The sequence below is a fragment of the Gopherus flavomarginatus genome, chromosome 7 (assembly GCF_025201925.1).
Source record: "Gopherus flavomarginatus isolate rGopFla2 chromosome 7, rGopFla2.mat.asm, whole genome shotgun sequence".
Taxonomy (NCBI): Eukaryota; Metazoa; Chordata; order Testudines; family Testudinidae; genus Gopherus; species Gopherus flavomarginatus.
In genome coordinates this window covers 114174269-114200261 of record NC_066623.1, presented here as the reverse complement: position 1 = coordinate 114200261, position 25993 = coordinate 114174269, and the positions used below count along the sequence as shown (strand labels likewise).

General features: G+C 50.2%; 4 non-coding genes across 4 annotated transcripts; 3 read left to right on the top strand and 1 right to left on the bottom strand.

The window, feature by feature from the left end:
- Nucleotides 1-3028: 3028 nt before the first annotated feature.
- On the top strand, nucleotides 3029-3223 carry LOC127056082 (U2 spliceosomal RNA). The gene has a single exon (XR_007775725.1). It is a non-coding gene; the product is annotated as a U2 spliceosomal RNA (small nuclear RNA).
- Nucleotides 3224-11889: 8666 nt separating this feature from the next.
- LOC127056081 (U2 spliceosomal RNA) lies at nucleotides 11890-12084 on the top strand. Its single transcript, XR_007775724.1, has one exon. It is a non-coding gene; the product is annotated as a U2 spliceosomal RNA (small nuclear RNA).
- Nucleotides 12085-20342: 8258 nt separating this feature from the next.
- LOC127056080 (U2 spliceosomal RNA) lies at nucleotides 20343-20537 on the top strand. Its single transcript, XR_007775723.1, has one exon. It is a non-coding gene; the product is annotated as a U2 spliceosomal RNA (small nuclear RNA).
- A 2919-nt stretch (nucleotides 20538-23456) lies between these two features.
- LOC127056095 (U5 spliceosomal RNA) lies at nucleotides 23457-23572 on the bottom strand. Its single transcript, XR_007775737.1, has one exon. It is a non-coding gene; the product is annotated as a U5 spliceosomal RNA (small nuclear RNA).
- Nucleotides 23573-25993: the final 2421 nt, after the last annotated feature.

Here is a 25993-nt window from a genome sequence, read left to right as displayed (position 1 = left end):
TTGTCCCCTGAGTTGAAAGGCTGCTCTTGCAGATTTTAGTTTGTCATTGCTGGAAGGTCAGTTAAAGAGCTGCTTTCTTAATCTAGTCCATGAGGGTTCTTACGCTGCCCTCCTTATACCTTCCAGAAAGTGATTGCATGGTTTCCCTCGTCTCCCCACAGAAGAGAAATTGTCCATCCCTTTCCTGTTGGGAAAACACCAGTGTTTTAACTTAGGAAACGGTAAACGTTTTGCCCAGATGAGGAATTTTAAAAATTTATTAAAGGAAATGTTTGAAATGAAATAGACACAGGTTGAGAGGGAAGGCACTGTACATCTGGGGTCAGGCTTGGGTTATGGGGGGTTACAGATACCCTTTGCAAGGATGAAAAGATACATACATATCGCATAACCCGCACAGACCCAGATTGGGGTGCAAGGGTTTTTTAAAGTGTCAGTGAATAAGTAGGTTCAGGTTTGCCACCCATGGAATGAATAAGGAGTCCAAGTCAGTATCGGTGGAACGGATAGGTACATGGGTGGGGTGCATCCCTTGGTCCCTCAGGGAAGGAAGTGGATTATTTCCCTGGTCGGCCGTCTCAGTTACTCAGGGCTGGTCTACACTATGGGGGGAAATCGATCTTAGATACGCAACTTCAGCTCCGTGAACAATGTAGCTGAAGTCGAATATCTAAGATCGGATTACTCACCCATCCTCACCGTGCGGGATCGATGTCCGCGGCTCCCTCTGTCGATTCCGCAACTCCATTGGGGTTGGTGGAGTTCCGGAATAGATATAAGCGTGCTCGGGGAACGATATATCGCGTCTAGATGAGACGCGATATATCGATCCCCGAGCAATCAATTTTAAACCGCCGATACGGCAGGTAGTCTAGACGTAGCCTCAGTGCGGTATTGGCGCTGTCCAGTGATGTGTTCGGTATAAATGTCTCTGGACCACCTGATGGTGTCGGACACCATGAGCTGTCTCATGAGCCGGGCGCAGCGTCGACCAACCCCACATGCTCTCAGAACCGGCTCGTTGCGGGGGTCCCATGAGCCCAGGGCTGCCACGATCAGGGCGCGTACCTGTACTTCGTAGCCCTGGGCTCTCAGGGTCTCAGCCAGAAAGGCACACTTCTACTCCTTCCGTGCTCGGACCTCGTGGAATGCAGGGGACCGGTTTTCAAAAGGCACTGTGACGTCTACCTGGAGGACCTTCTTCTTTTCTGCGTCCGTCACGACGATGTCGGGTCGCAGTCGGCTGTCTGTCCCGGGGATGGCGGAGTTGACGGTGATCTTCCCCAGGGACTGTGGGATGGCTTTCACTAGTCAGTTTTGGATGGTGCTGTGGCGGTGCCGCCTGGCTCCGGAGTGCTGCTTGCATCCACACAGGACGTGCGGCAGGGTCTCGTTCACGTAGCCGCACTTCCTACAGAGCTTGTCTCGGCCGCCGTGGCGGATGGCTCCGTTGAGGGGAAAGCAGTTGAGTCGGCCCTGTGGATGAACTGCCAGTCGGCGAACGTGGGGAAGCTGCCCCCGGGAGGAAGTGGTCACTGGCGTCCCACTTGCTGGACACCTCGAACACCTTGCCCTGGTCCGGCTTCCGCTTGAGGTTCTCGGCGTAGTGGTAGCGGATGGCGTCTTTCAGGGACCTTTCTAGCATGGCTCTGGCGGTCAGGGTGACGATGGTGTGGTCCGGAGTCTTTACGCATGGCACCAGTATTCCCAGCTCCCGGCGTTCCTCGCACCACTTCCAGCAGCAGCCGATCCTCTTACCCAGGCGTCTTGAGGCGTTGCGGGTGCAGGACCAGAGAAAGGATTGGTTTCCCCGCTCTCTCCCAAACTCAGCCTCCAGGGAGCCGCTGACGTAAGTGGCAACATCCCGCTCAGAGGGGGCCCTGGTGATGCGTTTCCAGACCACACCCCGTACAGACTCCTGTGCGATGCTGCTCACCGTTGGGTCCGGGCACGTCAGGAGGCGGAAGGTGTGGGTCATCACCGCCACGTCGCACAGGTCACCCATCCGAGGTATGTTGGCACCACCCTGTCTGTGGGAAATGTAAACGATGTCCGTGCACACCCTCTGGGGAAGGTGGAGCCATTCCTTCACCAGCTGTCTGATGGTGCTGTCGGCCTTGTTCAGGGGCACTTTGGCCTCAGCCGATCGCCTGAGGACAAAGGAGATGCGGGGGATCAGGAGGGCATTGAGGGCGTTGATCTTTTGCCAGGGGGCGAGCAGGGAGGAGTCGATTTGGGCCGTGTCTCGCAGGATCTCTGCGATGGTGTCTTCGGGGGTCTGCTGGACGCAGACTCCTGTGGGTATGCCGAGGTGCTGGTATATCTCTCCCTCTTGAAGGGAGGTCATGGATTCGCCCTGGATAAGGAACCGCGAAGGCCGGACGAGTGCTCTGGTGCCACCGTCGACGTGGAGGGAGGTGCACTTTTGGGGGCTGAAACGCAGGCCTGTCCACTCAGCGGCTTGGCTGGTGATGTCGAGGATTTCATAGGAGCAGAAGAGGAGGAAGGTTGTGGCCCTTTGAGTCAGATCCCTAGCGTTTAAGGCCAGAAGGAACCAGCCCATCACCTCAGACGAACTGAGGGGCACCAATGCCCCAAATAGCGAGGAATTGCTTTGATGCAATTGACTGTAGGTTTGAGATAGTTCTGTGGGAAGGAGCAGAAAAGAGCCTTGGAGCTGCGGAACAGCACTTGCATAGGCACTTGCATAGGCTTTCTTTGCCCCGTTTTGCTGTGAGAGTTAACAGTGAGCGATTGGTAATCACAGGTCAGTGGGTGGGTTTATGGAAATTAGGAGTGTAGAGGGGAAAGCAGCGAGAGGAAAGCATCTGCAAGGCTTGTCTGTCTTTGACCAGAATTGTGTGTGAAGGGTTCTTGCTTTGAATTCTTCCACTGGAGTCATTTCGGGGAAGTGATTCTCACGTAGAGTTCCCTAGTTATGGTGTTTGTGGCGTGTCTGGGAGCTCGTCCTGGTGAGATAGAAATGGGTGGGCGCAGGGGGCGTATGCGCGCGTTGCTGAGTCTCAGCATTGCTTCTCGGCTCCTTGGAGCTAAGATCGAAGTATAGTGTCTGTTCTTATCAGCTTAATCTCTGATATGTCCTTGATGTGAGGACTGTATGTTAGCTTGATTTTTGAAATGGAGGGGTCAGAACAGAAGCTTGCTTTGTCTGCCCTATGCATTGACCTGGTATTGCAGTGTCTCCAGGAATGGTGTATCTCCCTTAGGGGAGAGCCTTCTGGTTAGAAAAACAGAAAAAAGAGTTGAAACTGTGACCATCTTTCTTTACAGCAATTTTTTTTGGAAGTAGTAGAAAACCCTGGTGTTTCTAGCGTTTTTGTTTCTTTAGGGTAAACATGCTATAGTTAGAGTTTCTTAGAAGTGTTTTCAGAGCCTATAGATGTGAGAGGTTCTTTGTTTTGCTAGAGAATTATTTCAGAAGTTATTTCAGAAGTTGGAAAATCCCCAAAATCACGACAGTGGCTTACAAATCATGAGGATTCTTTGTTTAAAAAATGTAATGGAGGTTCTCTTTCTTTCCCTTCTGGTTTTCTGAACCAGGCAAGCTAGAAACTTACCTTTCTAGTGCTGCCAGAGCCCCAGAGAGCAGGAGCCCCCGTCGCCTGGGGCTGGCAGGCAGTGGGGCTCCTCACGGTTGTGTGTTCCACACTTTGATCTCACCCACCGAGTATCAAGTGTGAACTCCTCAGGTACTGGAACAGCCTGAACATGGAGTCACAGACAGCCCCCCTGGGCACCCTGACTCTATCTTGCCACCCAGGTGTAGCAGAAGCTGCTGTAACACACAAGCTCTGTATGTCCTTTAGGGCTAACTCCAGCCAAACAGCTGGGATCCCTTGCTTATGCTTAGAAGGCGTGCCATTTCCCTGAAGTCCAAGCAGCATCGGGGGCATAACAGTTTCTTCCTGACAGGGAGTTTTATTCCATTCCCCCAGAGCTCAAGCTGATGGGGGCAAGTGTTTGTGCAGGTCTCTGCCTTCTCGTGGGTGTGTGAGGGGGAGCAATCAACCAAGTCTTTTGTCCAGGAATGATCCTCAGTGGTTTGTCTGATGTCTCAGTCAGGGCCTTCTCTTGTTGGAAAGGAGATGACACCTCTTCTGGTAAACTAGCATTTCACACTTGGTAATGCTTCTCTCCTGACTGGCGGCGGGGTGGCGGCAAGGGGGTTTACAGCTTTAGTGCCAATGCTTATCTATCACCTTACAACATGGGCTACGGCTATTATAGGTGAGAATAATGCATGCAGCAACTCACAAGCTTCGACCAACCCCCCCTGCTCTCAGCCTCCACTTACCTCAGCCTCCAGGGAGCCGCTGAGGTAAGTGGGAAGCCTTATAAGCCACAGTAAAGTTTCAGAGTTGAGCTTTGCTTTTTCTCTGTTCGCCCCATCACCAGGAGGAATGACAAAGGTGCCAAGAACTACGGGGCCTGCGGAAAAGAGCAGTCACAGAGGTGTGGGAGAAAAACTGCTTTCATTAAAGTCAACGATACAGCTTCGCAGTGGACCAAGCATAGCCAACCCACTTTTGATATGGTCTTCCTCAGTATTCTTGTCGGCAAGTTCAAGAAGTATGAGCTGGATGAATGGACTATAAGGTGGATAGAAAGCTACCTAGGTCGTCGGGTTCAACGGGCAGTGATCAATGACTCCATGTCTAGTTGGCAGCCGGTATCAAGCAGAGTGGCCCAAGGGTCGGTCCTGGGGCCGGTTGTGTTCAATATCTTCATTAATGATCTGGAGGATGGTGTGGACTGCACTCTCAGCAAGTTTGCAGATGACACTAACCTGGGAGGAGCGGTCGATACGCTGGAGGGTAGGAATAGGATACAGAGGGACCTAGACAAATTAGAGGATTGGGCCGAAAGAAACCTGATGAGGTTCAACAAGGACAAGTGCCCAGTCCTGCACTTAGGACGTAAGAATCCCATGCACTGCTACAGACTAGGGACCTAGTGGCTAGGCAGGAGTTCTCCAGAAAAGGACCTAGGGGTTACAGTGGACGAGAAGCTGGATATGAGTCAATAGTGTGCCCCTGTTGCCAAGACGGCTAACAGCATTTTGTACTGTATACGTAGGGGCATTGCCAGCAGATCGAGGGACGTGATCATTCCCCTCTCTTTGGCACTGGTGAGGCCTCATCTGGAGTACTGTGTCCAGTTTTGGGCCCCACACTAGAAGAAGGATGTGGAAAAATTGGCAAGAGTCCATCATAGGGCAACAAAAATGATTAGGGGGCTGGAAGTCATGACTTATGAGGAGAGGCTGAGGCCTCAATATCAATCTATGTTATGCCCACATCCTGAAGACTGCGTACTGATGTTGTCACTCCATCTCAAAAAGATATATTGGAATGGGAAAGATTCAGAAAAGGGCGACAAAAATGATGAGGGGATATGGACTAGCTAAAGTATAAGTTCAGTTTAATTTCTTCTGATGAACATTTACAACACCTGTTCTGAAGATGGAGTCTCCTGCTGCCATTTTTAAAAAATTGCTGCTGCCTTGAAGATATACTCCACTGCTGCTACTTTGGAAGAAAATTCTTTCTCACCCTCAGCTACACTCTCGTTGGCTGCTGCTGCTCCTGCATTCGCTACTTTTCAGAAAGCTCAGCAGCAGCTTATCGTGAAGACCACCCTTGGTGCCTCATGGAAGATCTGAACCACCAGCAAGGAGGAAAAAATCAGTATCCATGCTGAGCTGTAACAACAGTGCCAGGGAAGGTAGGAAAGGGGATATTGGCCGCTGCTAAGATCCAGTGGCTGTGTCCTGTATTCAGAAACTTTACAGGAAGAACCAGACAAAAGCCCTGAGCGACTCCTTGATGGGACCTCCTCCTACTGTGCCATCCAGCCTGAGAAGCTCTAATCCTACTTCAAGGATATGTTTGATCACGAGGCTCAGACCAATTTGTGACGCCCAGAATGCCTTCTCCCGCTACCCCAGATTGACCTCCCGGAGGACCTGGAGTGAGATTTTCCCCTGCAGGAGGTGCAGGCGAGGCTGACAAGGACCAAAAACACTCTCCCCCTCCCCCCCTAGAAAAGATGGCATCTGCTACCACCTGCTGAAGAAGCAAGACCCTGGCTGCTTGGTGCTTGCTGCCATCTTCAACAAATGCAAGCAGTTTCACCACGTTCCCCACGCCTGGAAAAAGTCCATGACTGTGCTCATCCACAAAAAAGGTGAACGAGACAACCTCGGCAATTGGAGGCCCATCTCCCTCGGTTCCACCATCTACAAGCCATATGCCAGCTGCCTCGCGGCAAGGATCATAGACTGGTCAGTGTGCGGGGCACCATCAATTCAGTGCAGAAGGGTTTCATGTCCTGCGAGGGATGCTATGAGCACAACTTCCTCCTTCAGACGGACATCCAGGAAGCCAGGAGGTCCAAGAGGCAGTGCACCGTAGCATAGCTTGACCTGACCAACATCTTTGGGTCCATCTCCCACCATCACATCTTTGCCACCCTGGGAGAGTTCGGGATGCCAGAAACCTTCATCCAGATCCTACATCCTCTACAAGGACTGTACCACTACCATCCGCACCTCCAGTCGGGCTCCTCCCCTGCCTGACCAGCCCTGGTGCTCTCCCCTGGCCAGCCCTGGCTGTTGCATGCCCTATAAATTGTAGCCAGGTCCGGTGCCAGGAATCCAGGATATCAAGACAAGGTAAATAGTATTGTGGATCACCTTCTGCTGGGGAAGGAGTGCAGCCTGCATCTTGCTTCTCTCTCTCCCCACCAGAAATAGCAGGCTTCCAAAGTTTAGACAAGATGACTAAGGAGGGATATGATACAGCACTGATTCTCAGCCGGGTGTGTGCCAAAAGAAACCTGGGGCAGAGGGAGGGTCAAAACAAAAAATTGCAGTATCACTGGAGAAGAGAGATCTCCCCCTGCCATCAGTAAGGGTTGCCTCACAACCACTGACTCCATGAGCAGGCAGCAGCTAGCCAAGGGGACATGTCATTGCTCTGCTCTGCTCTATTAGCATTTCAGGGAGCATGGCAAAATGGAAGGGAGAATGCTGGGGTGTGTGTGTGTGACCCCATGTCCCCCCCCCCTTCCCGCTTCACCTCTGGTTGGGGATCTGCAGGGCTGGGTATTTAATTTTAAGGACCTCTGGTAAAATAAGGTTGAGAATCACTATGATAGAGGTCTCTAAAACCATGAATGATGTGGCTGAAGTGAAAAATGAAGTGCTAGTTACCCTCTCCCACAATACAGTAAAGGTGTGGGAGGGACCCACCTGATGAAATTAACATGCAGAACTCCCTACCATGGTATGTTGTGAGGGCAAAAAGTATAACTACCTTCCACAGAGAATGAGATAAGTTAATAGAGACTAGGTCCATCAAGAGTTATTAGTGAAGTTGGTTAGTGATGCAATCCCATGCTTGAGGAAAGCCCTAAATCTATGACTACACAGAGACCAGGAGTGGAAGCTGAGGGTGGATCACTCCAAATTCTCCTGTTCTGTACACTCCACTGGGCTAAGTGGACTGTTGGTCTGACCCACTCCAGCCTTGTGACAGGAAATCATGGGGGTGAAATTGCTAATGAGCTCTTCTGCATAAGGTCATCTAGAATAACCAGGTAGGCCCGTATGAATAACCTTTGTTATTCATCCATCCCTGGCACCGACAGCCCACTGCGCCCGGACATCGTCGTCACGGACGAGGCTCGAAAAAAGATCATCCTCGTTGACGTGACGGTTCCCTTCGAGAACAGGACCCTGGCCTTCCGCGAGGCCCGAGCCCGAAAGCTCGAAAAATACACCCCCTTGGCGGACACTCTGAGGTCAAAGGGCTACGAGGTCTATACCGACGCCCTGATCGTTGGGGCCCTGGGCGCCTGGGACCCTTGTAATGAACGCGTGCTTCGGGCTTGTGGGGTAGGCCGTCGCTACGCGCAGCTCATGAGACGCCTGATGGTCTCGGACACTATCAGATGGTCCAGAGACATCTACACGGAGCACGTCACCGGTCACCGCCAATACCAGGAGTAAGCGGGCGTGACTCCGTGCACCCGAAGGGGGGAGGAGATCTTCACACTCCCCCGTTGGACTCTATCCCCTGAGCCCTGAACCCACCAAACCAAACTCCACTATGTGAGGGTCGCCCTATCCTCATCACCCAGCTCGCTCCTTTATTCCCACGACTATCTGTAACCTGTTTGTATGAGCGATGTACCCTCACTGCCTCTCGACTGTATCTTGATCTCACCCACCGTTCACCCCACATTGGGGACATGACAGACTGTATATGGTATATGCTGCCCAATACCAAAATACTGACCCCCCCCCCCCGTAGTCTGTATGCTATCCCCGATGAAACAATAACTGATGCTTTAAACTCTCTGTATCGTTTATTTTCAAATATTCATTAAATGTTAACATTGAAAACATGGGGATTAGTTATTCAAATTTATTCCTTTGGAAATGAGATCATGCATGAAAAACATGAGACGTGAATGCATAGCTGAAAGTTATTTTCTACAGTATGCAAGGTCTCAGCAAATCTCTAGTACTAAAAACTTATGAAACCAAACAGCAAGCTGAATACAGGACACACAACTCAGAGCTGTGAAAATGACTGTTTGGGACTTTCTGGCTTTTTTGAGCTCATCTTGTTAGTGAGATGGTTTCCTAGCTCGCAAGGGCCTGTTTTGTGATGTGTATTCCACTGGCTCTTTGATTTTGTATGTTTTTGGTTATCATGATTGAAGAGCAGCAAAGAAATGCATTGTTGTTTGTGTTAACGGCTGGTTTGTCCGAAGAGTGTGTGGTTTGGAGTCATTTGTAACTTTCTGGTTAGTTGTTGGTAACAACTTATTATTGTCCCCTGAGTTGAAAGGCTGCTCTTGCAGATTTTAGTTTGTCATTGCTGGAAGGTCAGTTAAAGAGCTGCTTTCTTAATCTAGTCCGTGAGGGTTCTTACGCTGCCCTCCTTATACCTTCCAGAAGGTGATTGCATGGTTTCCCTCGTCTCCCCACAGAAGAGAAATTGTCCATCCCTTTCCTGTTGGGAAAACACCAGTGTTTTAACTTAGGAAACGGTAAATGTTTTGCCCAGATGAGGGATTTTAAAAATGTATTAAAGGAAATGTTTGAAATGAAATAGACACAGGTTGAGAGGGAAGGCACTGTACATCTGGGGTCAGGCTTGGGTTATGGGGGGTTACAGATACCCTTTGCAAGGATGAAAAGATACATACATATCGCATAACCCGCACAGACCCAGATTGGGGTGCAAGGGTTTTTTAAAGTGTCAGTGAATAAGTAGGTTCAGGTTCGCCACCCATGGAATGAATAAGGAGTCCAAGTCAGTATCGGTGGAACGGATAGGTACATGGGTGGGGTGCGTCCCTTGGTCCCTCAGGGAAGGAAGTGGATTATTTTCCTGGTCAGCCATCTCAATTACTCAGAGCTGGTCTACACTATGGGGGGAAATCGATCTTAGATACGCAACTTCAGCTCCGTGAACAATGTAGCTGAAGTCGAATATCTAAGATCGGATTACTCACCCATCCTCACCGTGCGGGATCGATGTCCGCGGCTCCCCCTGTCGATTCCGCAACTCCGTTGGGGTTGGTGGAGTTCCGGAATAGATATAAGCGTGCTCGGGGAACGATATATCGCGTCTAGATGAGACGCGATATATCGATCCCAGAGCAATCGATTTTAACCGCCGATACGGCGGGTAGTCTAGACGTAGCCTCAGTGCGGTATTGGCGGTGTCCGGTGATGTGTTCGGTATAAATGTCTCTGGACCACCTGATGGTGTCGGACACCATGAGCTGTCTCATGAGCCGGGCGCAGCGTCGACCGACCCCACATGCTCTCAGAACCGGCTCGTTGCGGGGGTCCCATGAGCCCAGGGCTGCCACGATCAGGGCGCGTACCTGTACTTCGTAGCCCTGGGCTCTCAGGGTCTCAGCCAGAAAGGCACACTTCTACTCCTTCCGTGCTCGGACCTCGTGGAATGCAGGGGACCGGTTTTCAAAAGGCACTGTGACGTCTACCTGGAGGACCTTCTTCTTTTCTGCGTCCGTCACGACGATGTCGAGTCGCAGTCGGCTGTCTGTCCCGGGGATGGCGGAGTTGACGGTGATCTTCCCCAGGGACTGTGGGATGGCTTTCACTAGTCAGTTTTGGATGGTGCTGTGGCGGTGCCGCCTGGCTCCGGAGTGCTGCTTGCATCCACACAGGACGTGCGGCAGGGTCTCGTTCACGTAGCCGCACTTCCTACAGAGCTTGTCTCGGCCGCCGTGGCGGATGGCTCAGTTGAGGGGAACGCAGTTGAGTCGGGCCCTGTGGATGAACTGGCAGTCGGCGAACGTGGGGAAGCTGCCCCCGGGGAGGAAGTGGTCACTGGCGTCCCACTTGCTGGACACCTCGAACACCTTGCCCTGGTCCGGCTTCCGCTTGAGGTTCTCGGCGTAGTGGTAGCGGATGGCGTCTTTCAGGGACCTTTCTAGCATGGCTCTGGCGGTCAGGGTGACGATGGTGTGGTCCGGAGTCTTTACGCGTGGCACCGGTATTCCCAGCTCCCGGCGTTCCTCGCACCACTTCCAGCAGCAGCCGATCCTCTTACCCAGGCATCTTGAGGCGTTGCGGGTGCAGGACCAGAGAAAGGATTGGTTTCCCCGCTCTCTCCCAAACTCAGCCTCCAGGGAGCCGCTGACGTAAGTGGCACCATCCCGCTCGGAGGGGGCCCTGGTGATGCGTTTCCAGACCACACCCCGTACAGACTCCTGTGCGATGCTGCTCACCGTTGGGTCCGGGCACGTCAGGAGGCGGAAGGCGTGGGTCATCACCGCCACGTCGCACAGGTCACCCATCCGAGGTATGTTGGCACCGCCCTGTCTGTGGGAAATGTAAACGATGTCCGTGCACACCCTCTGCGGAAGGTGGAGCCATTCCTTCACCAGCTGTCTGATGGTGCTGTCGGCCTTGTTCAGGGGCACTTTGGCCTGAGCCGATCCCCTGAGGACAAAGGAGATGCGGGGGATCAGGAGGGCATTGAGGGCGTTGATCTTTTGCCAGGGGGCGAGCAGGGAGGAGTCGATTTGGGCCGTGTCTCGCAGGATCTCTGCGATGGTGTCTTCGGGGGTCTGCTGGACGCAGACTCCTGTGGGTATGCCGAAGTGCTGGTATATCTCTCCCTCTTGAAGGGAGGTCATGGATTCGCCCTGGATAAGGAACCGCGAAGGCCGGACGAGCGCTCTGGTGCCACCGTCGACGTGGAGGGAGGTGCACTTTTGGGGGCTGATATGCAGGCCTGTCCACTCGGCGGCTTGGCTGGTGATGTCGAGCATTTCATAGGAGCAGAAGAGGAGGAAGGTTGTGGCCCTTTGAGTCAGATCCCTAGCGTTTAAGGCCAGAAGGAACCAGCCCATCACCTCAGACGGACTGAGGGGCACCAATGCCCCAAATAGCGAGGAATTGCTTTGATGCAATTGACTGTAGGTTTGAGATAGTTCTGTGGGAAGGAGCAGAAAAGAGCCTTGGGGCTGCGGAACAGCACTTGCGTAGGCACTTGCATAGGCTTTCTTTGCCCCGTTTTGCTGTGAGAGTTAGCAGTGGGCGATTGGTAATCACAGGTCAGTGGGTGGGTTTATGGAAATTAGGAGTGTAGAGGGGAAAGCAGCGAGAGGAAAGCATCTGCAAGGCTTGTCTGTCTTTGACCAGAATTGTGTGTGAAGGGTTCTTGCTTTGAATTCTTCCACTGGAGTCATTTCGGGGAAGTGATTCTCACGTAGAGTTCCCTAGTTATGGTGTTTGTGGCGTGTCTGGGAGCTCGTCCTGGTGAGATAGAAATTTGTGGGCGCAGGGGGGGTATGCGCGCGTTGCAGAGTCTCAGCATTGCTTCTCGGCTCCTTGGAGCTAAGATCAAAGTATAGTGTCTGTTCTTATCAGCTTAATCTCTGATATGTCCTTGATGTGAGGACTGTATGTTAGCTTGATTTTTGAAATGGAGGGGTCAGAACAGAAGCTTGCTTTGTCTGCCCCATGCATCGACCTGGTATTGCAGTGTCTCCAGGAACGGTGTATCTCTCTTAGGGGAGAGCCTTCTGGTTAGAAAAACAGAAAAGAGTTGAAGCTGTGACAATCTTTCTTTAAAGCAATTTTTTTTGGAAGTAGTAGAAAACCCTGGTGTTTCTAGAGTTTTTGTTTCTTTAGGGTAAACATGCTACAGTTAGAGTTTCTTAGGAGTGTTTTCAGAGTCTATAGATGTGAGAGGTTCTTTGTCTTGCTAGAGAGTTATTTAAGAAGTTGGACTCCTTTCTGTTGTGAGTCTTTTCAACAGTATGAGGGACAAAAGCTTTCTAGACTCTGGGTCTGTTGGGGAGATGGTTGGTTTTTTCTTTTTGTTTTTTGTTTGTTTGTATGTTTTGGGGTGGGGGGAGGTGGTTGGTAATATTTGAGGTTCCGTGTATATCAACAACTGCATGAGTTACACAGACTTCTCCACACCCAGCCTACGTTCTATGTATCTTGGTTCGTAAGATCAAGACAAGGCACTAGGCGTCGTGCTGCACCCGGCACACCGGGGCCACAATCCTGATTCCCCCCACCCCTCCAACCTACTGTAATCTAAATGCTAAATAATAACCCTTAACTTCTCATTGTTGCCACCCTCACTATTGGAAAATCCCCAAAATCACGACAGTGGCTTACAAATCATGAGGATTCTTTTTTTAAAAAATGTAATGGGGGTTCTCTTTCTTTCCCTTCTGGTTTTCTGAACCAGGCAAGCTAGAAACTTACCTTTCTAGTGCTGCCAGAGCCCCAGAGAGCAGGAGCCCCCATCGCCTGGGGCTGGCAGGCAGTGGGGCTCCTCACGGTTGTGTGTTCCACACTTTGATCTCACCCACCGAGTATCAAGTGTGAACTCCTCAGGTACTGGAACAGCCTGAACATGGAGTCACAGACAGCCCCCCTGGGCACCCTGACTCTATCTTGCCACCCAGGTGTAGCAGAAGCTGCTATAACACACAAGCTCTGTATGTCCTTTAGGGCTAACTCCAGCCAAACAGCTGGGATCCCTTGCTTATGCTTAGAAGGCGTGCCGTTTCCCTGAAGTCCAAGCAGCATCGGGGGCATAACAGTTTCTTCCTGACAGGGAGTTTTATTCCATTCCCCCAGAGCTCAAGCTGATGGAGGCAAGTGTTTGTGCAGGTCTCTGCCTTCTCATGGGTGTGTGAGGGGGAGCAATCAACCAAGTCTTTTGTCCAGGAATGATCCTCAGTGTTTGTCTGATGTCTCAGTCAGGGCCTTCTCTTGTTGGAAAGGAGATGACACCTCTTCTGGTAAACTAGCATTTCACACTTGGTAATGCTTCTCTCCTGACTGGCGGCGGGGTGGCGGCAAGGGGGTTTACAGCTTTAGTGCCAATGCTTATCTATCACCTTACAACATGGGCTACGGCTATTATAGGTGAGAATAACGCATTCAGCAACTCACAAGCTTCGACCGACCCCCCATGCTCTCAGCCTCCACTTACCTCAGCCTCCAGGAAGCCGCTGAGGTAAGTGGGAAGCCTTATAAGCCACAGTAAAGTTTCAGAGTTGAGCTTTGCTTTTTCTCTGTTCGCCCCATCACCAGGAGGAATGACAAAGGTGCCAAGAACTACGGGGCCTGCGGAAAAGAGCAGTCACAGAGGTATGGGAGAAAAACTGCTTTCATTAAAGTCAACGATACAGCTTCGCAGTGGACCAAGCATAGCCAACCCACTTTTGATATGGTCTTCCTCAGTATTCTTGTCGGCAAGTTCAAGAAGTATGAGCTGGATGAATGGACTATAAGGTGGATAGAAAGCTACCTAGGTCGTCGGGTTCAACGGGTAGTGATCAATGACTCCATGTCTAGTTGGCAGCCGGTATCAAGCAGAGTGGCCCAAGGGTCGGTCCTGGGGCCAGTTGTGTTCAATATCTTCATTAATGATCTGGAGGATGGCGTGGACTGCACTCTCAGCAAGTTTGCAGATGACACTAACCTGGGAGGAGCGGTCGATACGCTGGAGGGTAGGAATAGGATACAGAGGGACCTAGACAAATTAGAGGATTGGGCCGAAAGAAACCTGATGAGGTTCAACAAGGACAAGTGCCCAGTCCTGCACTTAGGACGTAAGAATCCCATGCGCTGCTCCAGACTAGGGACCTAGTGGCTAGGCAGGAGTTCTGCAGAAAAGGACCTAGGGGTTACAGTGGACGAGAAGCTGGATATGAGTCAATAGTGTGCCCCTGTTGCCAAGAAGGCTAACGGCATTTTGGACTGTATACGTAGGGGCATTGCCAGCAGATCGAGGGACGTGATCATTCCCCTCTCTTTGGCACTGGTGAGGCCTCAACTGGAGTACTGTGTCCAGTTTTGGGCCCCACACTAGAAGAAGGATGTGGAAAAATTGGCAAGAGTCCATCATAGGGCAACAAAAATGATTAGGGGGCTGGAAGTCATGACTTATGAGGAGAGGCTGAGGCCTCAATATCAATCTATGTTATGCCCACATCCTGAAGACTGCGTGCTGATGTTGTCACTCCATCTCAAAAAGATATATTGGAATGGGAAAGATTCAGAAAAGGGCGACAAAAATGATGAGGGGATATGGACTAGCTAAAGTATAAGTTCAGTTTAATTTCTTCTGATGAACATTTACAACACCTGTTCTGAAGATGGAGTCTCCTGCTGCCATTTTTAAAAAATTGCTGCTGCCTTGAAGATATACTCCACTGCTGCTACTTTGGAAGAAAATTCTTTCTCACCCTCAGCTACACTCTCGTTGGCTGCTGCTGCTCCTGCATTCGCTACTTTTCAGAAAGCTCAGCAGCAGCTTATCGTGAAGACCACCCTTGGTGCCTCATGGAAGATCTGAACCACCAGCAAGGAGGAAAAAATCAGTATCCATGCTGAGCTGTAACAACAGTGCCAGGGAAGGTAGGAAAGGGGATATTGGCCGCTGCTAAGATCCAGTGGCTGTGTCCTGTATTCAGAAACTTTACAGGAAGAACCAGACAAAAGCCCTGAGCGAGCTCCTTGATGGGACCTCCTCCTACTGTGCCATCCAGCCTGAGAAGCTCTAATCCTACTTCAAGGATGTGTTTGATCACGAGGCTCAGACCAATTTGTGACGCCCAGAATGCCTTCTCCCGCTACCCCAGATTGACCTCCCGGAGGACCTGGAGTGAGATTTTCCCCTGCAGGAGGTGCAGGCGAGGCTGACGAGGACCAAAAACACTCTCCCCCCTGCCCAGAAAAGATGGCATCTGCTACCACCTGCTGAAGAAGCGAGACCCTGGCTGCTTGGTGCTTGCTGCCATCTTCAACAAATGCAAGCAGTTTCACCACGTTCCCCACGCCTGGAAAAAGTCCATGACTGTGCTCATCCACAAAAAAGGTGAACGAGACAACCTCGGCAATTGGAGGCCCATCTCCCTCGGTTCCACCATCTACAAGCCATATGCCAGCTGCCTCGCGGCAAGGATCATAGACTGGTCAGTGTGTGGGGCACCATCAATTCAGTGCAGAAGGGTTTCATGTCCTGCGAGGGATGCTATGAGCACAACTTTCTCCTTCAGACGGACATCCAGGAGGCCAGGAGGTCCAAGAGGCAGTGCACCGTAGCATAGCTTGACCTGACCAACATCTTTGGGTCCATCTCCCACCATCACATCTTTGCCACCCTGGGAGAGGTCGGGATGCCAGAAACCTTCATCCAGATCCTACATCCTCTACAAGGACTGTACCACTACCATCCGCAGCTCCAGTCGGGCTCCTCCCCTGCCTGTCCAGCCCTGGTGCTCTCCCCTGGCCAGCCCTGGCTGTTGCATGCCCTATAAATTGTAGCCAGGTCCGGTGCCAGGAATCCAGGATATCAAGACAAGGTAAATAGTATTGTGGATCACCTTCTGCTGGGGAAGGAGTGCAGCCTGCATCTTGCTTCTCTCTCTCCCCACCAGAAATAGCAGGCTTCCAAAGTTTAGACACGATGACTAAGGAGGGATATGATACAGCACTGATTCTCAGCCGGGTGTGTGCCAAAAGAAACCTGGGGCAGAGGGAGGGTCAAAACAAAAAATTGCAGTATCACTGCAGAAGAGAGATCTCCCCCTGCCATCAGTAAGGGTTGCCTCACAACCACTGACTCCATGAGCAGGCAGCAGCTAGCCAAGGGGACATGTCATTGCTCTGCTCTGCTCTATTGGCATTTCAGGGAGCATGGCAAAATGGAAGGGAGAATGCTGGGGTGTGTGTGTGTGACCCCATGTCCCCCCCCCTTCCCGCTTCACCTCTGGTTGGGGATCTGCAGGGCTGGGTATTTAATTTTAAGGACCTCTGGTAAAATAAGGTTGAGAATCACTATGATAGAGGTCTCTAAAACCATGAATGATGTGGCTGAAGTGAAAAATGAAGTGCTAGTTACCCTCTCCCACAATACAGTAAAGGTGTGGGAGGGACCCACCTGATGAAATTAACATGCAGAACTCCCTACCATGGTATGTTGTGAGGGCAAAAAGTATAACTACCTTCCACAGAGAATGAGATAAGTTAATAGAGACTAGGTCCATCAAGAGTTATTAGTGAAGTTGGTTAGTGATGCAATCCCATGCTTGAGGAAAGCCCTAAATCTATGACTACACAGAGACCAGGAGTGGAAGCTGAGGGTGGATCACTCCAAATTCTCCTGTTCTGTACACTCCACTGGGCTAAGTGGACTGTTGGTCTGACCCACTCCAGCCTTGTGACAGGAAATCATGGGGGTGAAATTCCTAATGAGCTCTTCTGCATAAGGTCATCTAGAATAACCAGGTAGGCCCGTATGAATAACCTTTGTGTAGTATTAAATGTTAACATTGAAAACATGGGGATTAGTTATTCAAATTTATTCCTTTGGAAATGAGATCATGCATGAAAAACATGAGACGTGAATGCATACCTGAAAGTTATTTTCTACAGTATGCAAGGTCTCAGCAAATCTCTAGTACTAAAACCATATGAAACCAAACAGCAAGCTGAATACAGGACACACAACTCAGAGCTGTGAAAATGACTGTTTGGGACTTTCTGGCTTTTTTGAGCTCATCTTGTTAGTGAGATGGTTTCCTAGCTCGCAAGGGCCTGTTTTGTGATGTGTATTCCACTGGCTCTTTGATTTTGTATGTTTTTGGTTATCATGATTGAAGAGCAGCAAAGAAATGCATTGTTGTTTGTGTTAACGGCTGGTTTGTCCGAAGAGTGTGTGGTTTGGAGTCATTTGTAACTTTTTGGTTAGTTGTTGGTAACAACTTATTATTGTCCCCTGAGTTGAAAGGCTGCTCTTGCAGATTTTAGTTTGTCATTGCTGGAAGGTCAGTTAAAGAGCTGCTTTCTTAATCTAGTCCGTGAGGATTCTTACGCTGCCCTTCTTATACCTTCCAGAAGGTGATTGCATGGTTTCCCTCGTCTCCCCACAGAAGAGAAATTGTCCATCCCTTTCCTGTTGGGAAAACACCAGTGTTTTAACTTAGGAAACGGTAAATGTTTTGCCCAGATGAGGGATTTTAAAAATGTATTAAAGGAAATGTTTGAAATGAAATAGACACAGGTTGAGAGGGAAGGCACTGTACATCTGGGGTCAGGCTTGGGTTATGGGGGGTTACAGATACCCTTTGCAAGGATGTAAAGATACATACATATCGCATAACCCGCACAGACCCAGATTGGGGTGCAAGGGTTTTTTAAAGTGTCAGTGAATAAGTAGGTTCAGGTTCGCCACCCATGGAATGAATAAGGAGTCCAAGTCAGTATCGGTGGAACGGATAGGTACATGGGTGGGGTGCGTCCCTTGGTCCCTCAGGGAAGGAAGTGGATTATTTTCCTGGTCGGCCGTCTCAGTTACTCAGGGCTGGTCTACACTATGGGGAGAAATCGATCTTAGATACGCAACTGCAGCTTCGTGAACAATGTAGCTGAAGTCGAGTATCTAAGATCGGATTACTCACCCATCCTCTCCATGTGGGATCGATGTCCGCGGCTCCCCCTGTCGATTCCGCAACTCCGTTGGGGTTGGTGGAGTTCCGGAATAGATATAAGCGTGCTCGGGGAACGATATATCGCGTCTAGATGAGACGCGATATATCGATCCCCGAGCAATCGATTTTAACCGCCGATACGGCGGGTAGTCTAGACGCAGCCTCAGTGCGGTATTGGCGGTGTCCGGTGATGTGTTCGGTATAAATGTCTCTGGACCACCTGATGGTGTCGGACACCATGAGCTGTCTCATGAGCCGGGCGCAGCGTCGACCGACCCCACATGCTCTCAGAACCGGCTCGTTGCGGGGGTCCCATGAGCCCAGGGCTGCTACGATCAGGGCGCGTACCTGTACTTCGTAGCCCTGGGCTCTCAGGGTCTCAGCCAGAAAGGCACACTTCTACTCCTTCCGTGCTCGGACCTCGTGGAATGCAGGGGACCGGTTTTCAAAAGGCACTGTGACGTCTACCTGGAGGACCTTCTTCTTTTCTGCGTCCATCACGACGATGTCGGGTCGCAGTCGGCTGTCTGTCCCGGGGATGGCGGAGTTGACGGTGATCTTCCCCAGGGACTGTGGGATGGCTTTCACTAGTCAGTTTTGGATGGTGCTGTGGCGGTGCCGCCTGGCTCCGGAGTGCTGCTTGCATCCACACAGGACGTGCGGCAGGGTCTCGTTCACGTAGCCGCACTTCCTACAGAGCTTGTCTCGGCCGCCGTGGCGGATGGCTCCGTTGAGGGGAACGCAGTTGAGTCGGGCCCTGTGGATGAACTGGCAGTCAGCGAACGTGGGGAAGCTGCCCCCGGGGAGGAAGTGGTCACTGGCATCCCACTTGCTGGACACCTCGAACACCTTGCCCTGGTCCGGCTTCCGCTTGAGGTTCTCGGCGTAGTGGTAGCGGATGGCGTCTTTCAGGGACCTTTCTAGCATGGCTCTGGCGGTCAGGGTGACGATGGTGTGGTCCGGAGTCTTTACGCGTGGCACCGGTATTCCCAGCTCCCGGCGTTCCTCGCACCACTTCCAGCAGCAGCCGATCCTCTTACCCAGGCGTCTTGAGGCGTTGCGGGTGCAGGACCAGAGAAAGGATTGGTTTCCCCGCTCTCTCCCAAACTCAGCCTCCAGGGAGCCGCTGACGTAAGTGGCAGCATCCCGCTCGGAGGGGGCCCTGGTGATGCATTTCCAGACCACACCCCGTACAGACTCCTGTGCGATGCTGCTCACCGTTGGGTCCGGGCACGTCAGGAGGCGGAAGGCGTGGGTCATCACCGCCACGTCGCACAGGTCACCCATCCGAGGTATGTTGGCACCGCCCTGTCTGTGGGAAATGTAAACGATGTCCGTGCACACCCTCTGCGGAAGGTGGAGCCATTCCTTCACCAGCTGTCTGATGGTGCTGTCGGCCTTGTTCAGGGGCACTTTGGCCTGAGCCGATCCCCTGAGGACAAAGGAGATGCGGGGGATCAGGAGGGCATTGAGGGCGTTGATCTTTTGCCAGGGGGAAGCAGGGAGGAGTCGATTTGGGCCGTGTCTCGCAGGATCTCTGCGATGGTGTCTTCGGAGGTCTGCTGGACGCGGACTCCTGTGGGTATGCCGAGGTGCTGGTATATCTCTCCCTCTTGAAGGGAGGTCATGGATTCGCCCTGGATAAGGAACCGCGAAGGCCGGACGAGCGCTCTGCCACCCTCGACGTGGAGGGAGGTGCACTTTTGGGGGCTGAAACGCAGGCCTGTCCACTCAGCGGCTTGGCTGGTGATGTCGAGCATTTCATAGGAGCAGAAGAGGAGGAAGGTTGTGGCCCTTTGAGTCAGATCCCTAGTGTTTAAGGCCAGAAGGAACCAGCCCATCACCTCAGACGGACTGAGGGGCACCAATGCCCCAAATAGCGAGGAATTGCTTTGATGCAATTGACTGTAGGTTTGAGATAGTTCTGTGGGAAGGAGCAGAAAAGAGCCTTGGGGCTGCGGAACAGCACTTGCATAGGCACTTGCATAGGCTTTCTTTGCCCCGTTTTGCTGTGAGAGTTAACAGTGAGCGATTGGTAATCACAGGTCAGTGGGTGGGTTTATGGAAATTAGGAGTGTAGAGGGGAAAGCAGCGAGAGGAAAGCATCTGCAAGGCTTGTCTGTCTTTGACCAGAATTGTGTGTGAAGGGTTCTTGCTTTGAATTCTTCCACTGGAGTCATTTCGGGGAAGTGATTCTCACGTAGAGTTCCCTAGTTATGGTGTTTGTGGCGTGTCTGGGAGCTCGTCCTGGTGAGATAGAAATTTGTGGGCGCAGGGGGGGTATGCGCGCGTTGCAGAGTCTCAGCATTGCTTCTCGGCTCCTTGGAGCTAAGATCAAAGTATAGTGTCTGTTCTTATCAGCTTAATCTCTGATATGTCCTTGATGTGAGGACTGTATGTTAGCTTGATTTTTGAAATGGAGGGGTCAGAACAGAAGCTTGCTTTGTCTGCCCCACGCATCGACCTGGTATTGCAGTGTCTCCAGGAACGGTGTATCTCCCTTAGGGGAGAGCCTTCTGGTTAGAAAAACAGAAAAGAGTTGAAACTGTAACAATCTTTTTTTAAAGTAAATTTTTTTGGAAGTAGTAGAAAACCCTGGTGTTTCTAGCGTTTTTGTTTCTTTAGGGTAAACATGCTACAGTTAGAGTTTCTTGGAAGTGTTTTCAGAGTCTATAGATGTGAGAGGTTCTTTGTCTTGTTGGAGAATTATTTAAGAAGTTAGACTCCTTCTTTCTGTTGTGAGTCTTTTCAACAGTATGAGGGACAAAAGCTTTCTAGACTCTGGATCTGTTGGGGAGATGGTTGGTTTTTTCTTTTTGTTTTTTGTTTATTTGTATGTTTTGGGGTGGGAGAAGGTGGTTGGTAATATTTGAGGTTCCGTGTATATCAACAACTGCATGAGTTACACAGACTTTTCCCCACCCAGCCTACGTTCTATGTATCTTGGTTCGTAAGATCAAGACAAGGCACTAGGCGTCGTGCTGCACCCGGCACACCGGGGCCACAATCCTGATTCCCCCCACCCCTCCAACCTACTGTAATCTAAATGCTAAATAATAACCCTTAACTTCTCATTGTTGCCACCCTCACTATTGGAAAATCCCCAAAATCACGACAGTGTAGTATTAAATGTTAACATTGAAAACATGGGGATTAGTTATTCAAACTTATTCCTTTGGAAATGAGATCATGCATGAAAAACATGAGACGTGAATGCATAGCTGAAAGTTATTTTCTACAGTATGCAAGGTCTCAGCAAATCTCTAGTACTAAAACCATATGAAACCAAACAGCAAGCTGAATACAGGACACACACTAGCCCGCTGTTGGAAGAACATCTCACTAATACTTTGAGCTCTAAGTATAATTAGATAATATTTTTACTTCAAGGTCCCAGAAACACAGACAAGGTTTTCATCTTGAGGCTAGAAGACCAAAAACATCAAGACACTTGATCATGGCCTTGGAAAAGCCAGAAGACTACTGACACTTGATCTCAGCTCGCTGAGAGCCGAGAAGTATTTGTTCTTGAGAGAAGTTCCATGTAAAGAACCAGCAGAGATGTCTGAGAAATGGAGCCATTACCACAATCTCAATTAATGAATCACCAGCACTCTGGTTTTTTTCACAACATAAGCTCAGAGGGGCAGGCCGCAAATCCTCCCCCTTCTACAGCCTATCGCACTGGCCGGCTTGAAGCCCGAGTTTTACATCGGAACCAGGATCTCTGGGAGCAAACCCAGCCCACGGACCAGGGACGCAGGGCACGATGGGCAATGCATTATGGGTATTCAAATAAGCATCCAATGTAGGTCTGAGAGCACAGGGGAGCCCGGGCGTCTGAGCTGCAGCTGCAGCGCCTGGAATGCGGCTCCCGGGATCCCCGCAGCTGCTCCGGGAGCAGCTCCGCGCATTGGTTACCCAGGGCCACGCAGGAGACGACCCCGGGCCCGGAGCCTGCTGGTGCCGGGCTCTGCACTTCGGGCGGTGCAGGCGGGCTCGGGGCGCTGGCCACTCCGGGGTGCCCGCGGCAAAGGGCCGTTGCAAGGCCCGCTGAGCCGCCCTGGGCAGATGTCGGGGCCGGACTAGCCACTGCCCGGAGCCTGCAGGGGATCTCGCCCCACCCCCTGTGGTTAGAGCAGCCTGCCTGGGGGCAGCAAAGAGCGGGCGGCTTGCCCCAGCCGCCCCCGGGGCTGGGCTTCGCTAGCCTGCAGCCACCGCACCGCTCATTAACCCACCAGCGGAGACCCGGGGGAGAGCTGGGGAGCACCGACAATACGCAGTCCTCCCACGTCAGAGGAAAGCCCTGCGGGGCTGCAGTCTAGCATTGCACCCGGCTGCTTCGTCTGTTCAAACACCTCATCTCAGTCTCCACCCCCTATAGGCTTCAGCTCCCTGAGGGCAAACAGAGACCCCTAATAAAAAGCTACCTCAATGTTCATTCGAACTTTCCCATAAAAAAAAGTAACACAGAAGCCAACCAATTTTGATGATAGAAATTATAACAAAAAAATTCAGCGTGTGTTACATTCAACTTTTTTTTCTGCACATAACAAGGAGCAATTTCATCAAAATTAAGCTTGAAAAGAAAACAGAAAGAAACGCAAAAATATTTTTCTCTACAGAAAACTTTAACAAAAAGCAAAATATTTGTACCCGAAACAGAGTATCAATAAGGTGCCTCCAAAAACACCACCGGGGCTAAAGCACTACGTTTTGAAAGCAGGGTGACGCGAGATAGTGCTGAACGAATCAGGGAACTGTACATCAAAATGAAGGAGCCTGTCAGGTCCGGTTCCAAGCACAAAAATCTGCCGCAAAATAATCAAAAAGAAGTTAGGACCTAAAAAGGAAAAGCAGTGGTTATTTTAACAAGACTGCTTCCATTTTACACCTTTTCAGCTACAAATTGGAGTTACAAACCTAAAATGATGAATGAATTACCACAAATATAGAAAAACATTGGGAAAAATGCCACTAGTGGCAAGCGAATTATTTGGTTTACTTCATTTAGAACAACCATACACACTACTACCAGTGCTCTCTTTTCTATCATAAAATATGAACAGAAAATCTGTAGAGCAAGGTAGCGAGCGTGTGTAAAAAGAATCGCGATTGAGGATGGGTTAATGTTCTGAATCCTTAATCTGAAAATGAACGAATACACGAAAAAACCGACAACACCCAAAGAACTGTCAGAAAAACTTTAATAAAATAACTCCTTACAGATCTTGTGTGAACAAATAATTAAGAACTAAAAAAACACAAAAACAGCTGTACTAAACAGCAAAGTTAGAAAGCCAAACATCTCACTTTTCCTAAAGAGCCATAGAACTCTTAAAACCACTAACACATTGAACAGAACAAAAAAACAACAATCTTCCTTCAAAATAATAATCTGTTTTTTAACAAGAAAATGCAGCTTCACCGAAGTGAAGCCTCAAAAAATTGAGTAAAAACTCTTCAATGTTCCTCTCCACGGAAATCTTTAGTAAAAGGCGAAAGATTTATACGATATGAAGAGAAACCCGAGAATAGTTACTGCTCTGCAGAAGAGACGTGAAGGCAAACGCGTGTGCTCAATAGCTCAGGGTGACTACCTCACAGCCCGCTAAACCTCTACCTTTTAGAGAAAATAGAATTGAACCGATTGACAGCCCGACTTTGATCATTGGAACCGGAGACACAGGGAGCAAAACCACCCCCTTGACCAGGGACTCGCTTCGCTGCGCGCAATGCACTATGGGTATGCAAATAAGATTCTCCAGCCCCTCCTCGCTCAAAGGAGTCTTTTGTCTGGGCTGCCTCTGCTCCTTCCGCAGCTGGGTGGAGATTGGGATGCCCCGGGGGTGGGGAAGCTACTCTCCAGAGACAGTCCCGCTGATGCCCAGGCCTGGTCCACACTACAGCGTTAAATCGATTTAAACAGCATTAAATCGATTTAACGCTGTACCCGTCCACACTACAAGGCACTTTAAATCGATTTTTAAGGGCTCTTAAATCTTAAATCAGAAATCTTAAAATCGATTTCTGTACTCCTCCCCAACGAGAGGAGTAACCCTAAAATCAATATTACTATATCGATTTAGGTTTAGGCCACGTCTACACTACAGCATAAAATCGAAATTATTAAAACCGGTTTTATAAAATCCATTTTACGCATCCACACTAGGGCACATTAATTCAGTGGTGTGCGTCCATGGTCCTAGGCTACCATCGATTTCCGGAGCGGTGCACTCTGGGTAGCTCAGTAAAAGAATGAGACCAATAACTTCGATTTCCGTCCACACTAACCCTAAATCGATATAGTAATATCGATTTTAGGGTTACTCCTCTCGTTGGGGAGGAGTACAGAAATCGATTTTAAGAGCCCTTAAAATCGATTTAAAGTGCCTTGTAGTGTGGACGTGTACAGCGTTAAATCGATTTAACGCTGTAGTGTGGACCAGGCCTTAGTGTGGACGGAAATCAAAGTTATTGGTCTCATTCTTTTACTGAGCTACCCACAGTGCACCGCTCCGGAAATCGATGGTAGCCTAGGACCATGGACGCACACCACCAAATTAATGTGCCCTAGTGTGGACACATAAAATTGATTTTATAAAACCGGTTTTAATAATTTCGATTTTATGCTGTAGTGTAGACGTAGCACCAGGCGCATGGAGGATGGAGCCCAGACGAGAAGCCAGAGGGCACTTGGCCCAGCAAAAGGACACACTTTGCAAAGTAACAGGAGCTGGGATCTCGGACATGAGATTCTATCTGCCTGCCGGGGTGCGACCCCGTGTTGTACCTGCTGCTTGGTCTGCCTCTGCTGCAAAGTAGCTCACCTCACTCAGATCCTTGGAGTTCGCTGAGCTGCAGCTCACCTTGATACACGGGAACAGCTTCAAATGGCGCTGCCTGCCTGTGCAGTCAGCCTCACTTGGCAGGTAACAAAAGAGATCGAGTGGCCTTCCAGTTTCTGGAGAGGGACTGACAACACCCCACGTTCTGCACTGAGGAGAAACTGACATGAGACAAGGCAGGGGAGGTCGTTCTTCTATTGGACCAACTTCCGGTGGGGAGAGAGAGAAGCAAAATGCAAGGTGCACTCTTTCCCCAGCAGAACGTGGTCTACAACGCAAGATATTACCTCCCCTGCCTTGCCTCTCTAATCTCCTGGATTCCTGGGACTGGACCCCGCTACAACTATACTGCATGCAAGAATCTGAAGTGTTATTTAAATCAGATCCTGCCAGGGCTGGTGCTTTTTTTTGCTGTCCAGCCCTTTCTTTGCTGCTCTGCCATTTCTTAGTTTAGGTAACTAACCTACAGCTAGAATTGTTGATGAAAGTGCGTGTTTCCAGGCCTGGAGAGAATTTGAATGGGGCTGGAAGATCACAGCTTCATTTCTCCCAATAAATACAGGACAATCAAAGGTTAGTAGCGAATATGGAAACACTAAAGGCCAGATGCTTAATTCGTGATTTCTTTTTACATCAAAAGAATATGACATCACCTCCATATAAACTGAAACCAGGATATGTCTTTCAGGGCATAGAATGATAGAATATCAGGGTTGGAAGGGACCTCAGGAGGTCATCTAGTCCAACTCCCTGATCAAAGCAGGACCAAGCCCCAACTAAATCATCCCAGCCAGGGCTTTGTCAAGCCTGACCTTAAAAACCTCTAAGGAAGGAGATTCCACCACCTCCCTAGGGAACCCATTCCAGTGCTTCACCACCCTCCTCGTGAAATAGTGTTTCCTAATATCCAACCTAAACCTCCCGCACCGCAACCTGAGACCATTGCTCCTTGTTCTGTCATCTGGTACCACTGAGAACAGTCTAGATCCATCCTCTTTGGAACCCCCCTTTCAGGTAGTTGAAAGCAGCTATCAAATCCCACCTCAATCTTCTCTTCTGCAGACTAAATAATCCCAGTTCCCTCAGCCTATTTCACTCTATTCTACAAC